This window comes from Ambystoma mexicanum, chromosome 11 (assembly GCF_040938575.1).
Source record: "Ambystoma mexicanum isolate Mex_15411 chromosome 11, UKY_AmexF1_1, whole genome shotgun sequence".
Lineage (NCBI taxonomy): Eukaryota > Metazoa > Chordata > Amphibia > Caudata > Ambystomatidae > Ambystoma > Ambystoma mexicanum.
In genome coordinates, this window is record NC_090934.1 from 879,432,113 (window position 1) to 879,445,676 (window position 13,564).

General features: G+C 45.9%; 1 long non-coding RNA gene across 1 annotated transcript in view; it reads right to left on the reverse strand.

Moving 5' to 3' along the window:
* Positions 1-1,011: 1,011 nt before the first annotated feature.
* The window catches only part of LOC138504790 (uncharacterized), a 78,032-nt gene continuing 65,479 nt past the window's right edge, over positions 1,012-13,564 (reverse strand). Inside the window, exons 3-4 of the long non-coding RNA XR_011279971.1 lie at positions 3,167-3,240; positions 1,012-3,058 (exon numbers count right to left, since the gene is read on the reverse strand). This is a non-coding gene — a long non-coding RNA (uncharacterized lncRNA). The remainder of the gene's footprint in view (positions 3,059-3,166; positions 3,241-13,564) is intronic.

Here is a 13,564-nt window from a genome sequence, read left to right on the forward strand (position 1 = left end):
AAGTGGGACATATACCAGGGACAAAATGAAACAAACAGAAAAGGATGTATATATATATATATATATATATATATATATATATATATATATATATATATATATATATATATATATATATATATATATATATATATATATATATATATATATATATATATATATATATATTTTTTTTTTTTTTTTTTTTTAAACAGGCGTCTTACAGAGGTAACATTAAGAGGTTAAGTGCTTCAAACTAAAGGGGGCTAGTATGCAAAGATACATAATTACACTGATCTGCTTCATTGGCGGGAGTGGTGAGGTTAGGCAGGGAGGATGGGGAGAGGACAGAGGGAGTTCCCTCTTTGGCAAATAACTGAAGATTAAGTCAAGCTTGGAACAGATGCCATTTGGGTGACTTTGAATGTGGTATGCTGTGGGTTCCAGTAGAGTGGGATGAGTAAGGAGAAAGAGCGGAAACAAGATGAAAGGAAAACTTGCCCTAACCTCTCTCACTACTTTCCTTGTCCACTAAAACTGGGAGAACACTTTTGAAAGTCAAATCCTTCTATTTGTATCCGTATTGCTTCCAAATGTGTGACTTACTAAATTATTTAAAAAAAACAGAGAGAAGGTAGAATTTATGGACTAGTTAGATCGCTCCATATGTCTAACAAGAGAGATGAGTGTGAGACAACAAATTAGAAAATTGTCTTTTTTAACTATCTACTGTGACAACATCTGCCACTGCCCAATTCCTCAAGAAAGCGGAGAACTGGATCTATTCCGCTGAAACCGGTTGACTAGTAGAGGGTCCGGCTGATTACCCGACTCCCTTGACTCAGTAAAGTTGAGATTGAGCATGGCTGAATCACATTCAGATTTTAATGAGTAACGAAAAGTGAACACCTTCTGTGTGTTTTTTTAATAATTTGATAAGTCACACATTTGGAAGCAATACGAATAAAAATAGAAGTATTTGACTTCCAAAAGTGTGCTCCCAGTTTTAGTGGACAAGGAAAGTAGTAAGAGAGGTAAGGGCAAGTTTTTCTTTCATCCCTTAACCTTGATAGGCGATATATCAGCACACTACCAGGGTTAGTCACACACACCCAGGGATAGAAAGTGTTTTTTGTAGGGACATTTAGTAATCTATAGGGAGCAAAGTTTGAGGAATACTATGGTAAACAAATTGTTCTGTCTGTGATGTGTTAAAACTGTAATGGGTTAAGACAGAATGTGCAAACCCTCCAACTTCAATTGTGATTACGGAGGCAAGATGAGGCATGTGGGGCACATGGGACAGTGAGCTTGAGTGCAGGGGAGGATGAGGGAACGAGATGGTGAGTAAACAGAGATACAATCAGAAAGGTACTGAGGCGCAAGACCATTGAGAAATAATAGAAAGGACTTGAAAAGGGAGGAGTGGTGCATGGAGAGCCAACCAGCATGTTATTAATAGGTATAATTGGGAGGAACTGGATAGGTTGTAGAGGATGCATGTAGCAAAGTTGAAGACTTTGGGCTTCATTACGAGTTTTACCGGCACGTCTGCCACCAAACTCGTGAAACTACCGGCACCTGGCAAAGGGGACATACGGGGGCATTCCGTCCCTGTTCGACCTGTTCTGTCCCCATTGCCGGGTGCCGGTATTCATTACTCCCCATTCCCATTTGAGCCCCATAGGGCTGAAATGGGAATGGGGATGTCAGATGCACCGGCACCATTCATTCGGTGCGTCTGACGAGTTGTGCTTGCGGGTGCCGCTCTGCCAGCCAGGTCAGACCTGGCGGGCGGAAAGGCACCCACGAGCACAACTCATAGTTTGCCGGTCCGGTAGTAATGGCGCCGTTAGCTTACCGGTGCTGTTACAACTGGACCGGCAAACTTATAATGAGGCCCTTTGTCTAGAGAGAGAAGGTCTAGAGGGGAAAGCCAAGGAGTAGGCTTGAGCAGTCGTCAAGTTTGCATAGCATGAGGGTGAAGATTCGCATTTTCGAAGAACAGTTAGTAAGAAAAGGACACATTTTGTAACTCCTGAGGTGGTTAATACAAGCAGAAGCGGCAGTGTTAGTGATGATTTTTTTTTCTTCCAGAGTGCAGCGCGAGGCATGCAGAGTCATGCAGTGACAAATTGCAGTGAAACAGTTGGTAATCCGTTCTGAGATGGATGGGGTGAAGGAAGAAAAGGAGAAAAATATTTGAGCGCCATCACCAAAAAGGTGACAGTGAAAGCCAAAGGACGAGATAAGTCTTACAATGGCACAAGTGTAGATTGTGAAGAGAAGAGGTCCATGGATTGATGCCAAAACAGAGAGCAGTGGGCTCAGAAATTTGCGGGTTCCAGGAGATTATAAAGAATTGACCTTCCAGGTAGGAAGTAATCCAGAAAATGAACACAAAGAAACTCTGGATCACTGCCTCAACTATGGAGGTGTGTAACGTCCGACCTATACCCGGATGGGCTAAAGTACAAACAAACTCAGGTGGGACTCTGGCCCGTCATTTCTTTTTAGTAAACAGGAGGGTTATGAACCTGTACACTTAAGATCCATCTAAGTGAAAGAGCATCATAGATAACAGCACCTTGAAGGGTTTAAAATATTTTAATTTAAACGTTATTCAGAAAATACTCAGTATCATCAAAAGTTTATATAATTCAATAATAACACATAGTGTAATCCTACTTCATTCTATAGTATATGTAATTCCAGTTCATTCCACCATACATGTGATTCAGTAACGGCACATAGTTAAATCCCAATTCATTCTACACATTTCATAATAACAACCCATAAACACAAAGTGTAAAACACCTAACAAATTGAGTGACTAGTTACATAAAAATTGGACTGACTAATTCTGTTTCCTGTGGACAGTTGAATCAATGTCAGAAGAGAGGGTGGGGAGAATTAACTTAATAAGTTGTCCTCCCTCTCTTTCTGCTCAACATCTTTCAGTTCTTAAACCTTAATGGTGAACTTTCTTCAGGAGCTACTCATTCTGTCACTTCTCAACGAGCTATATTATCTAGCTTTTACTTAGGAGATTTCTTCAATTACACTCTCCTCCTCCTCACTGTAAAAGAAAAGACAGGGCACTCATTAGCATGTAATGCTTATCAGTTTTAGGAGTGGCAGGGCCTTCACCTACCACCCACTTCACTCCCCATTTGAGTATAATTACCTGTGGGGGTTTTCTGGCGGACACTGGTGGGGTCGGTATCAGAATCTCTGTCTGTGCTCCCACTGATAATCCACCTATAACACAGAACCACCAGTAAGAAAATGCTCTCTATTAATGTATGGTAGCATAATCCTTAAGTATACACTACTTGCTCCCACATTGTTCAATCTTTCAAAAAACCTAAGTCACGCAGCCGCTCTCCGTAGGACCCAACCTGGGCATGTAATTAGTCAAACTTAAAGTCAATTAAATCATGTAGCAACAGTAATGCATTTGGTTAGAAAAGAAAAAAGTCTTTCGTTGTTTTTTAGAATTGATTTTATCAAAAGCGGTCTCAAGGTAGAGAAGTCACTAATAGTTTCTTAGTGAGGAAGCAATTGCCACAACTTATTAATAAATCAGACCATAAATGACAATGGCCCTCATTACGACCCTGGCGGAAATCGAAAAACGATGGCGGAAATGCAATACCGCCATCGAATAGCGCTCGGTGCGATCATGACCCGTCACCGTAAAGTACGATGCCATTAGCGAGACCGTAGTGAACGCCAACGCTAACTGCACCAAGTACGCGCACGCGCGCCATGCCAAACCGTAATCACCACCATGGCGCAACGGTACGCGAATTCTGACCCTAGCGGACAGGCACCTAACGCCATCAAGCATGGTGGAAAGTACCATTCCGCCATGGTGAGAAGTACGGCATCGCGAACCAACCGTAAACGGCCCTACTGAGTGCCTGTACACCACTCCCTGGCCACATTGCACAACTCCTCGTAGGTGCAATGAAGTCACACAATGCAACCAGTGAAATGTACAAGTCATCCATGCCTGCCAACGAACAAATGAATCTAGGGGCTCCAAGTGCCTTGTGAGTGGCCATCCATATTTGCCATGGCACCATTGCCGCACTGATGCAGCACAGGCATGTGAAGGGTCAAGTCCAGCAACATGAACAGAAAAATGAGACAAACAAAAACAGGCCCCCTCATCGACTGACACCAGTGTAAGGCAACATTCAAAGCAGTATCCTGAGTGACACTGCACCAGCCCTGTACTCCTGCCAGTAAACAAACCAACCATCAGCATAAGCATGCACCACACAAGTTGGCAGAGTGACTGAGCAGCCAGGCTCATCTCAAGAGGGGCCAATGGGAGCTGCAGGGCACAGATGGCACGAATACAGAAGCCATTCAAATGGACATGACCTCAGTCTCCCTCCAAGAAACGCACGCAAACACAGGCACCTGTGACCAGCCATATTCTGATCATCACATCATTCCACCAATCCACCTGGCTGACAAGCATCTGTTACACAAAAGCTAATCCCCCGCCCCTGAGCATGACATCATTAAAACAGTCATAATGGCAGCCCCTATCCCTGACCTCACTGGGCTTCGTAGGCAAACGCGCCCAGTACAGTACCACGCAACTATACTCCGAAGCTGGAACCCAATGCAGATCTCCTCACAATACATCGCTCCACAAATAGGAATATGCTACATCACTTGCAAAGAAGAACGCTACACGGTTCATATCAGAATAGAAATTTAATGCACAACAAAATCACCAAGCCCATACAGCCATTAGGTCATGAACTCCAAAATATATTTCATCATTGTGGGCTGCATCCGCAATAAATGACCAGCTTCTTCTTGTGTGACGCCCTGTTCCTTCATGGTACACAGGGGCTACATTCACGTTCAAAAAGGCAACATGGAAGCGCCTAGAACCGCAGGGCCGTCCCATTAGGTAGGCACTAGTCCAGCTGAAAGGCCGAAATGTTGCTCCTAGCCACTAGTACTGCGTAAGGGCATGTGGCCCATTGGCGATCGTCCCATAAGATCGTAATGGTGCTCAACTGATTAACACGAAGCAACAGGTGTCGGGAGTAAAATCCATCTGCAGGAGTGGCATACAGATGGCAGTGGCAAAAGGGTAGGAGATACCTGTCACCCAAATGAAATGAAAAAGAATAGCATGGGCATCAGAACTTCATTTGAATTACTCACTTCAATGATCACACTAAATCCACAGCCATATGCATGCTAGCCCACTCCAAAGGATTATTCCCACCCAAAAACCACTTGCGAATCCTAACTATATATATCGAGGTGAAAACACTATTACAAACGAGTGTTTTTGTGCATGCGTCTGTTAAAACAGAATCCATTAGATGGGATTAGTAACGTGCATAGACACAAGTGTCTGAAGGCGCGTCGAGACAGGGAGGGTTCAACAAGGCCAGATAGACGATGGTCCCACTATGGCAGCTCTGCATCACATAGCGCAGCGGAGGTGGACAGATTCCAAAAAGCCCTGTACATGGCAAACTCCGTATTAAATCATCTGTCCATGCATCCATACATCATTCCCTCATCCCGTAATGAAAACGCCTGATTTCATACTCACATAACATGTGAAATTTCCATTGAGTCTGTGCGTAATGCAGTCTGCAAAATGCACTGTGCTCCAGCCCGTAATTCCAGTGTTGTGAAGTAACATGTATTTGGGAACGTCCGGCCTCATCGTCCACTACGCTATTGCGCATCCCATACTATTCATATCAATCATTGCATTCTCGCCATGGCCCCTGTCCCAAGGACATTGAACAATAGAACGTTATATTTGCAGTCAGACCTGTGGGCATCTCCTCGCCGCTAGCTGAAAACCGAAAGCGCTGTCCTTCGAATTCCTCATTTGCAACATCACGTCGAAAAGGCATCTGTGACCGCTTGAAATCACAAATTCATCCATCTAGTGCGGCAGTGTGTGAAAATGGCAACTGGCTTCACTCACAAATGGGACGCCCCACCCGTCGGTGAACCTCGGTACAGTGCTGCATGAGGGTCCACCGTTAATCGAGTACTACATTCCAATGACCCTTCACAAGTTTGTTCGCGACTGCAAAGATAGTATGTGAAACAATGGGACCATAGCAGAATGAACATATGAACCAATATTTCACTGCCATCGGGAACAAATACATGATTGTAATAGCAAGATGCCATTCGTCGAATTGCAGCGTTGTGTGCGGGACGTGCTGGCCCAAAGGGGATAGCAGCTTGCACAGGTGGAATGAATCACCACAGGTGGAGGCTATACAGCCTGAAAACACATAAATTGCACACCCAACCCCCTCCCACAACCACACCCACTCCGAAATGCTACCGGCAGGACTAGCGATGTTGGCCCTGGGGGACCTGATAGCACTGCAAGTACTCCAACTTCAAGAAGAAGACGAACACCAACTACTACAACAACCGGCCGCACAGAGGAGACGCAGGAGGAGGAGGAGGGCAAGGCAGGGCCAGCAAGGGCCGCCAGCACAGCCACTACCACCACGCAGGCAGCCCGCAATCCCACGCGTCCGAGCACATCCGTTCAACCTCACTGATGAGCAGATCCACACCCTCTACCGTTTGGACCGGGACACCATAACCGCCATTGTGGACATGACACAGGCTGACCTTGTCAGCATGATAGATAGCCCAACCGCCATCCCACCCCTACTGAAGGTGGTGTCTGTACTCCACTTCCTGGCCACAGGCACCTACCAGCACACAGTCGGACAGTTGCATGGCATTTCACAGCCAGTGTTCTCACGGACACTATTGCAAGTGCTCGATGCCCTCCTGAAGCACGCAGACGACTACATCTCTCTACCACGCTCGGAGCAGGAAATTACGAACACAAAAGTGGGATTCCATGCACTTGCCGGCATACCAGGTTGCATTGGTGCCATCGACTGCACCCATGTGGAATTGGTCGTCCCACATGCCATGGAGGCCCAGTACCGCAACCGAAAACAATTTCATTCTCTGAATGTACAAATGGTGTGTGACTCCAACAGGATCATTACACATTGTTGTGCCCGATTTCCTGGATCAACCCATGATTCTATGGTGTTGAGGAACTCTACAATACCACGCTACATGGAGCGACACGCAGGGAACAGATCCTGGCTACTCGGTGAGTCTCATTTCAAGCATGATAATGTGGGGTATGTGATGCGGCAATGACCTGGCAGGAAGGGGGGGGTGCGTACGTAGCAATGTCATTCCACAAACATCCTTTATTGTCCACATACAGGTGATGCCGGGTATCCACTGAAGAGATGGCTCTTTACACCACTCCGGAACCCACAGGACCAGCATGAGGAGGACTACAACCAAGCACACTCACGTACCCGTGTAGTCATAGAACAGGCATTCGGCCTACTGAAGACTCGTTTCCGCTGCCTCAGCAGGTCTGGCGGGGCACTCCTGTACCGCCATGAGAAGGTTGCAAAGATGGTCATGGCATGTGTCATGCTACACAACATGTGCGTACGTAGAAATGTGCCCATGCCCCCTGACGCAGAACTGCAAGCACCTGAAGATGGTCATGATGAGGGTGGGGATGTGGCAGCACCTCAAGGAGTCTGCGAGGCACAGGAGGGCCGTGACATTCGTCAGCATATCATAGATGCATGCTTCTAGCACTCACGCCTGGTGGCTGATACATGGACACGGGACTTGTGGCAGTGTGTGTGTCTGGAACATGCACAATATGGACTGTACGCCTATAATGGCCTCGTACACAAAGATCAATGTCCACACATCTCATTGGATGATCGTGCATTGTTTATGGCATATGTGAAATTATGTTACACACCCCATCGACCCGCCACCCAAGTGAGCCCAACACACCCCCTCCACCCTCCTACCTCCCCCCCGAACACCAGTGTCCAAAGATGCTCATTGTCAGTGGGCAGTCGCTATTGCAAGCCCCCTCTCCGGGTATCAGGGGCACCCCTGCCTGTGGAGCGCAGGTTCCTCCCAGATCTACGTTGGGGGCTGCCCTGGACGGAACTTGCAACGGATGATGTCTCTGCCTGCTCACGTCCATGCATGTCCCTAAGGGTTTGTGAGAGCTCAGTGAGCACACGGCGCACAGCGGCAAGTTCAGCACATACGTCTTTGGACGTCGCATGCAGTTCCCCCCTCAGGCTCTCGGTGCTTCTCTCCATTTGTACTCTCAGGCTCTCGGTGCTTCTCTCCATTTGTACTCTCAGGCTCTCGGTGCTTCTCTCCATTTGTGCCCTTAGTGTCTCTGTACTTCTCTCCATTTCTGCCCTAAGTGTCTCAGTTGATGTTTCTATGGCTGCCTTAGTACCCCCACATTCATCAGCATGGTATTTGAGGAGCGTGGCCAGTTGCTGCTGTTGCACGTTCACCTGGTCGAGGGACTGTTGCCTCTGCTGTGCCATGGCCATTTGCGGTGGTGTCACAGAGGGGCTGGTCACCTCATGTTGCCTTGCCACAGGGCTTGTGGGGGATGGCCAGTCGTCGTCTTGTGGGTGCCCCTGCGTGGTATCCTCATGGTGTACGGGATGGAAGAAACAGGGGGATTGAGACAGGTCATGGATGGATCCTAGATCGACATCCCCGTTTTCTGTGTCGGAGCATGCTGCCATTAATGCAGTGTCACCTATGGTGCTGCTGCCACCAGAAGCAGTGCCTTCTGTGGCATCCATTGGGGGGACCTGTGGTGGTGCTGTTGTGGGCATGCTGGCTGCTGGGGTGCCTGTTAAAGTTCCCTCCTGTGTGCTGCCACTTGATTTGTGCTGCTGCCGTGTCTTGATGCGTGCAGCTGAGGTGGAGGGTCTTTGGCCGTTGGTCTTGGCCCTCTTTGCAGGTGTGCTGGCAGGGGTGTCGTGGAGCTCGTCGTTTGAATCGGACCCTGTGGTGGAGTAAAGGAGGGCGAGCGTTATTAATGGGTCTGTGGAAATTGGAATGGCAATGTATCACATGCATTGGGGTGGTACCTGAGGGTGATTTGGGTTGGGGCCTTGGAGGTGGTTTCATTTTTGTGTGGATTGAGGATGCAGTTGTTTTGCAGCCTGCAGTTAGGGTGTGCCTGCTGCACGTGTAGAGGGTGTTTTTAGGATTTTTATTTATTTATGTATTTAATGTGGCTTTTAAAGTGCTATCAGGCCTATGTATGTGGACGTTCTCCTGGACATGTGTTACTGTTGCACTATGTGGACACATGGTACTTCACATGATTGGACATTGTGGATTTAGCATTGTTTTTTTTGGCCCACCTACCTGATTCTTCGGATGTCTGCACTCCTTTCTCCATCCCTCCGACTCCCTCTATACTCTCCATTCCAATGGTGGAGGCACAGATTTCTTCCCAGGGGGTCAACTTGATGGGTGATTCCGATCCTCCCCCGGTAGCTGTGGCAATGTTACGGTTGGCGGATAGTATGCTCCGTACGCGTATCCGCAAGTCGTCCCATCGCTTTCTGCATTGCTGTGGGTTGCGGGGTGCGGTCCCCACCGCACTTACCCGCTGTGCCACCAGGGCCCATATGGCCTTCTTGTTCGCAAGTGCCGTCCTGGTCATTTGCGTCGAGAAGACGACGGCAGCATTCTCCTGGAGGGTCTCTGTGAGCACGGTGAGTTCCTCACGGGAGAAGTGGACCTGCCGCTTGCGGTCGCACGCTTTTTTCGCTACTTTTCCCATTTTTATTGGTTTCACTAGGGTGGATGACGGGTTGGGATGAGGCTCAGGGTAGTATTTTTAATGGTTGTGTGGAAATAGTGTTTTTATAGGTGTACGGCGTGCTGTTTCCCGTTCCGGGACCATGTTTTTACTTCCGTTTCCGTATATTTCCGGTCACCGTACTTTCCGATTGCCGCTCATTGCGGTGACCGCTATGATGGGTGGCGGAATTGCACCTAGGGCGCCGTACGGCGGCGGTGAGGGCCGTTTTGGGGACATTTACGCCATCGCGGACTTTGCACTTCCGCCATGGCGTAGTGCTCGTGCCCGATGGGTCAGAATTAGCCGCACTTTGCTCCGTCGTGCAATGGCGGAAACGCTATTTACGCTATGGCGGTCAGGTCAGTCACTTTCCGCCAGGGTCGTAATGAGGGCCAATGCATTTCGGAAAACAATTTCCTTCATCGGGGCCAGTCTGAAAGTAATACTTTGAAGGTCGTAATCAAAGTAAAACAAATCCATGTCATTCAGCATAATCATGCATAAACATAACGCATAAAGCAAAAGTGTCATACAACAGAATAGTGAAGCAAAAAACATACCATCTGGTTGTGGTTTCAAAAGAAGGTAAGTTGTCAAGGAGAAAAATAAACAAATAAACAAGGAAGAAAACGTAAGTGGCTTGTCCAGTATTGATATAAAATTAAATAGTCTAATATAGAAAGGCTAATCACCTGAGTGTGGTAACTTGCAAGGTAAATAAGTGGCACTGAGGGGACATGGAAGCCATAAGGTATTCGTAAGGGATGCCCGACGTATAATCAGGGCAGAAAAGAAGCCTTAATTGTTGTGACTGTGGGCAAAAGAAAGCCATTATCACAATGGGTAGAAGATTGGTTCGTGCAAGGGATCCCAGGAGTATTAGGAAACATACCGTGTGTCACACGGGTAAGGTGTAGTCCTTCTGCTGCCGATGAGTGAAGACTGTGGCTGCCGCATGGAAGCGTTGCCTTAGCAACGCTTCCTTTTATCAGCACGTGACCGCTCGCGACCCGAATGGGTGCATGGTCAGAAACTGAAGCTGCTACCAGGACAATAAGCTTGATACAATGCAATTAAAACAATTATCTGACCTAATGTGTTAATGAAATTAATTGTCATGTGTAAAAAAGCAAAATTAAAAAACGAAAATACCCACATACATAGAAATAGAAGAAATACTCAAAGAAAAAAGGTATGTAAAAGAAAAAGAAGCATGCGCATCAATGAGTAAAAACATATAAATCAATCTTAGACAATATTGTGCAACCCTGCAGCAGTTGGTGTCGTCAAAGTGCGGCACCTCGGGTTCGAGACTGGAGGTCCAGGATGTGCCGCAGAGTTGCAAATTGTTCCACAACATTTTGAGTCAAGAAAAGTTAGAACATAGTGCATCAAGGAAGAAAATAACATAATCATATACAGTATTATCTGGGGACACAGCGTGCATAACAGTAAGAATAATACTGGATCATAGAAAACAGTGATAATTAATTTCCTCATTGAGCCCATTGGGGGCTAAGCTGCCAAGTTTATCAATCCAAAAGGTCTCTCTGTGGTTAAGCTGCAGGCCCAAGTCCTCATGCGGATTATTCTTTGTCAGTACTTCCAGAATCAAAAATCTTATCTGTGTAAGGTTATGACCATTTTCGACCCAGTGACGAGCCACGGCCGAGTTAGTATTGGCATTTCAAATACAGGACCGGTGTTCATTCCACCGTGTTTTGGCCAGTCTTGTGGATTGGCCCACATAGTATTTCCCACATGGGCATTTAATGCCATAAATGGTGTTAACACTATCGCAGGTCCCAAATGTTTTAAGGAAAATCTTCTTCCCCGTACTTGGATGGTAAATGACATTACCCTTAATTACTGAGTTACATTTAATGCAGTGGAGACAAGGGAATGTGCCGGTCCGTTGTGTAATTGGTTCTTTAAGAGGTGGTCTCGTGCGAGACTTGGCAGTTTAGCCCCCAATTGATAAACTTGGCAGCTTAGGCTCAATGAGGAAATTAATTAACTGTGTGAGACCACCTCCTAAAAGAACTCTATTTCTAAGCGGTGTGCAGGCCCTCTTCTGTTGTTTGTTTGTTTGTTTGTTTGTTTGTGGGTGTGTTATTAGTGTGGGGTGAGTGTAGCAAATCGCGTAACCCTTCTTCTGTGCTGCATCATCCACTTTATCCATAAATCTGGAAGCAGAGAACACATGTGACTATTCAAAGGTACTTTGTTTGAAAAACGAACAAAAGCTGTGTCACAAGTACACAATGAAATTCCCCTCTTGGGCTTAGATACTTACCTTGGTATATTTTTCAGCATGTCCTTCCGTGGCTTTTCCGCTCTGTTGGCCATGTCCTGTCAGATGATTCAGCGTTACCAACTGCCCGGGGTGTCAGCTTTTTAAATAGAGCGCAGCTCTTTCACTACTTTCTACTCTATGATCATCAAGCCTTCCCTCGCTGTGATCTTTGTTGGGGCAAACAAGTTTGCCACGCATGTTGGTCTACTCTCTGGCTCCACTGCTTTCCACGACCATATTGCATAGGACAAATTGGGTTTACAATATCTATCAAGTAAGGGTCTAAAGTACTCCCTGGCTTGTTGTCTTTTTATATCTGTTATGCAAAATGCTGTTCGCCGGTCCATCCAAATCGGGCACTAGAAACAGTTCGGAATGAATTCTGATTTTTTGAGTACATGGACCATTGTTATGGGTGCTTCTACAAAAACATCGATTGGATGTAACCAACTAATGATCAACTGCCAAATGCATAGTCTAATAGCATCACTTAAGGGTATATCTGTAGACCTAGTTAGCCCATTCTGTTAGCCCAAATGATATTTACTCCTATATGGCCTGTGCGAGTCCTGAGTATTCCCTATTTTTAAGTGGATGAATTTAGATTTTGGGCCGCTCAATCCCCTCACTGAGGCCTCTGCTGTCACACTTTGTCATAAAGATAAGCTATTGTTCTCTTCGGATCAAGATCTTTTCTTTTTCTCTTGAATTTGATACATGAATTTTTTGCAGGACGGTCCACGAAAAATCATCTCAGTTAGGTTTTTTTCACCAAAAAGTGTTTAACCATCGGTGCTTACTCAATTTTATTTTTCAAACAACTTCGATGTTCCATTATTCTTACTTCGCTTTCCTATTGGTCTTCCCTGTGTAGTTGAGTCCACATGGACAGGTGATCATGTAGACCACATAGTCAGAACTACAGTTCGTAAAGCCATTCTGTATGCAGGGTTTGTTTAGTCCAATCTACACCATTTGGGATTATTTAGTATGTTTATATACCCCTCATATCCAGCATGGGAATTGGCCATTAATAGGGTTTAACCCCCAGGACCACTGTATGGTGTTGTCATTTGCTTTTGCATTTTCTAACTGGCTTTTATTCACTAGCTTCCGGATTGAGGCACTTTGTCGGTTGCAAAGAGAAGTCTTTCTTCTTTAGTTCCCTTTTAATCAAACACTCGCCAGTGTTTATGTGTTATGTTCTTTATTTTAAAGCTTAAGTTAGTTTATGTAAAAACATAAACCAATTTATTCTCCATGGGAATTTTTTCTGTGTTTTCCCATTAATGCATTGCAACGATTGTTATAGGCCTACCGCTTTTTTTTACTATCTTTTCGGGGTAACCCCTCTCTCTAAGTTTCTTCGAGAGCATCCCCGCCTCCTTTCAAAGGATGCCTTTGTGCTGCTATTACGTTTTAAATGCAGGAACTGTCCAAAGGGCAGGTTGTCACGTTGATGTTTAATGTGATGGCTAGTATATTGTAGAAGGGAGTTTTTGTCATAGAAAAAGCCAACCAATTATTTGAATGGTTGAATACACAAAACCCTCAACTGAAATTCATGA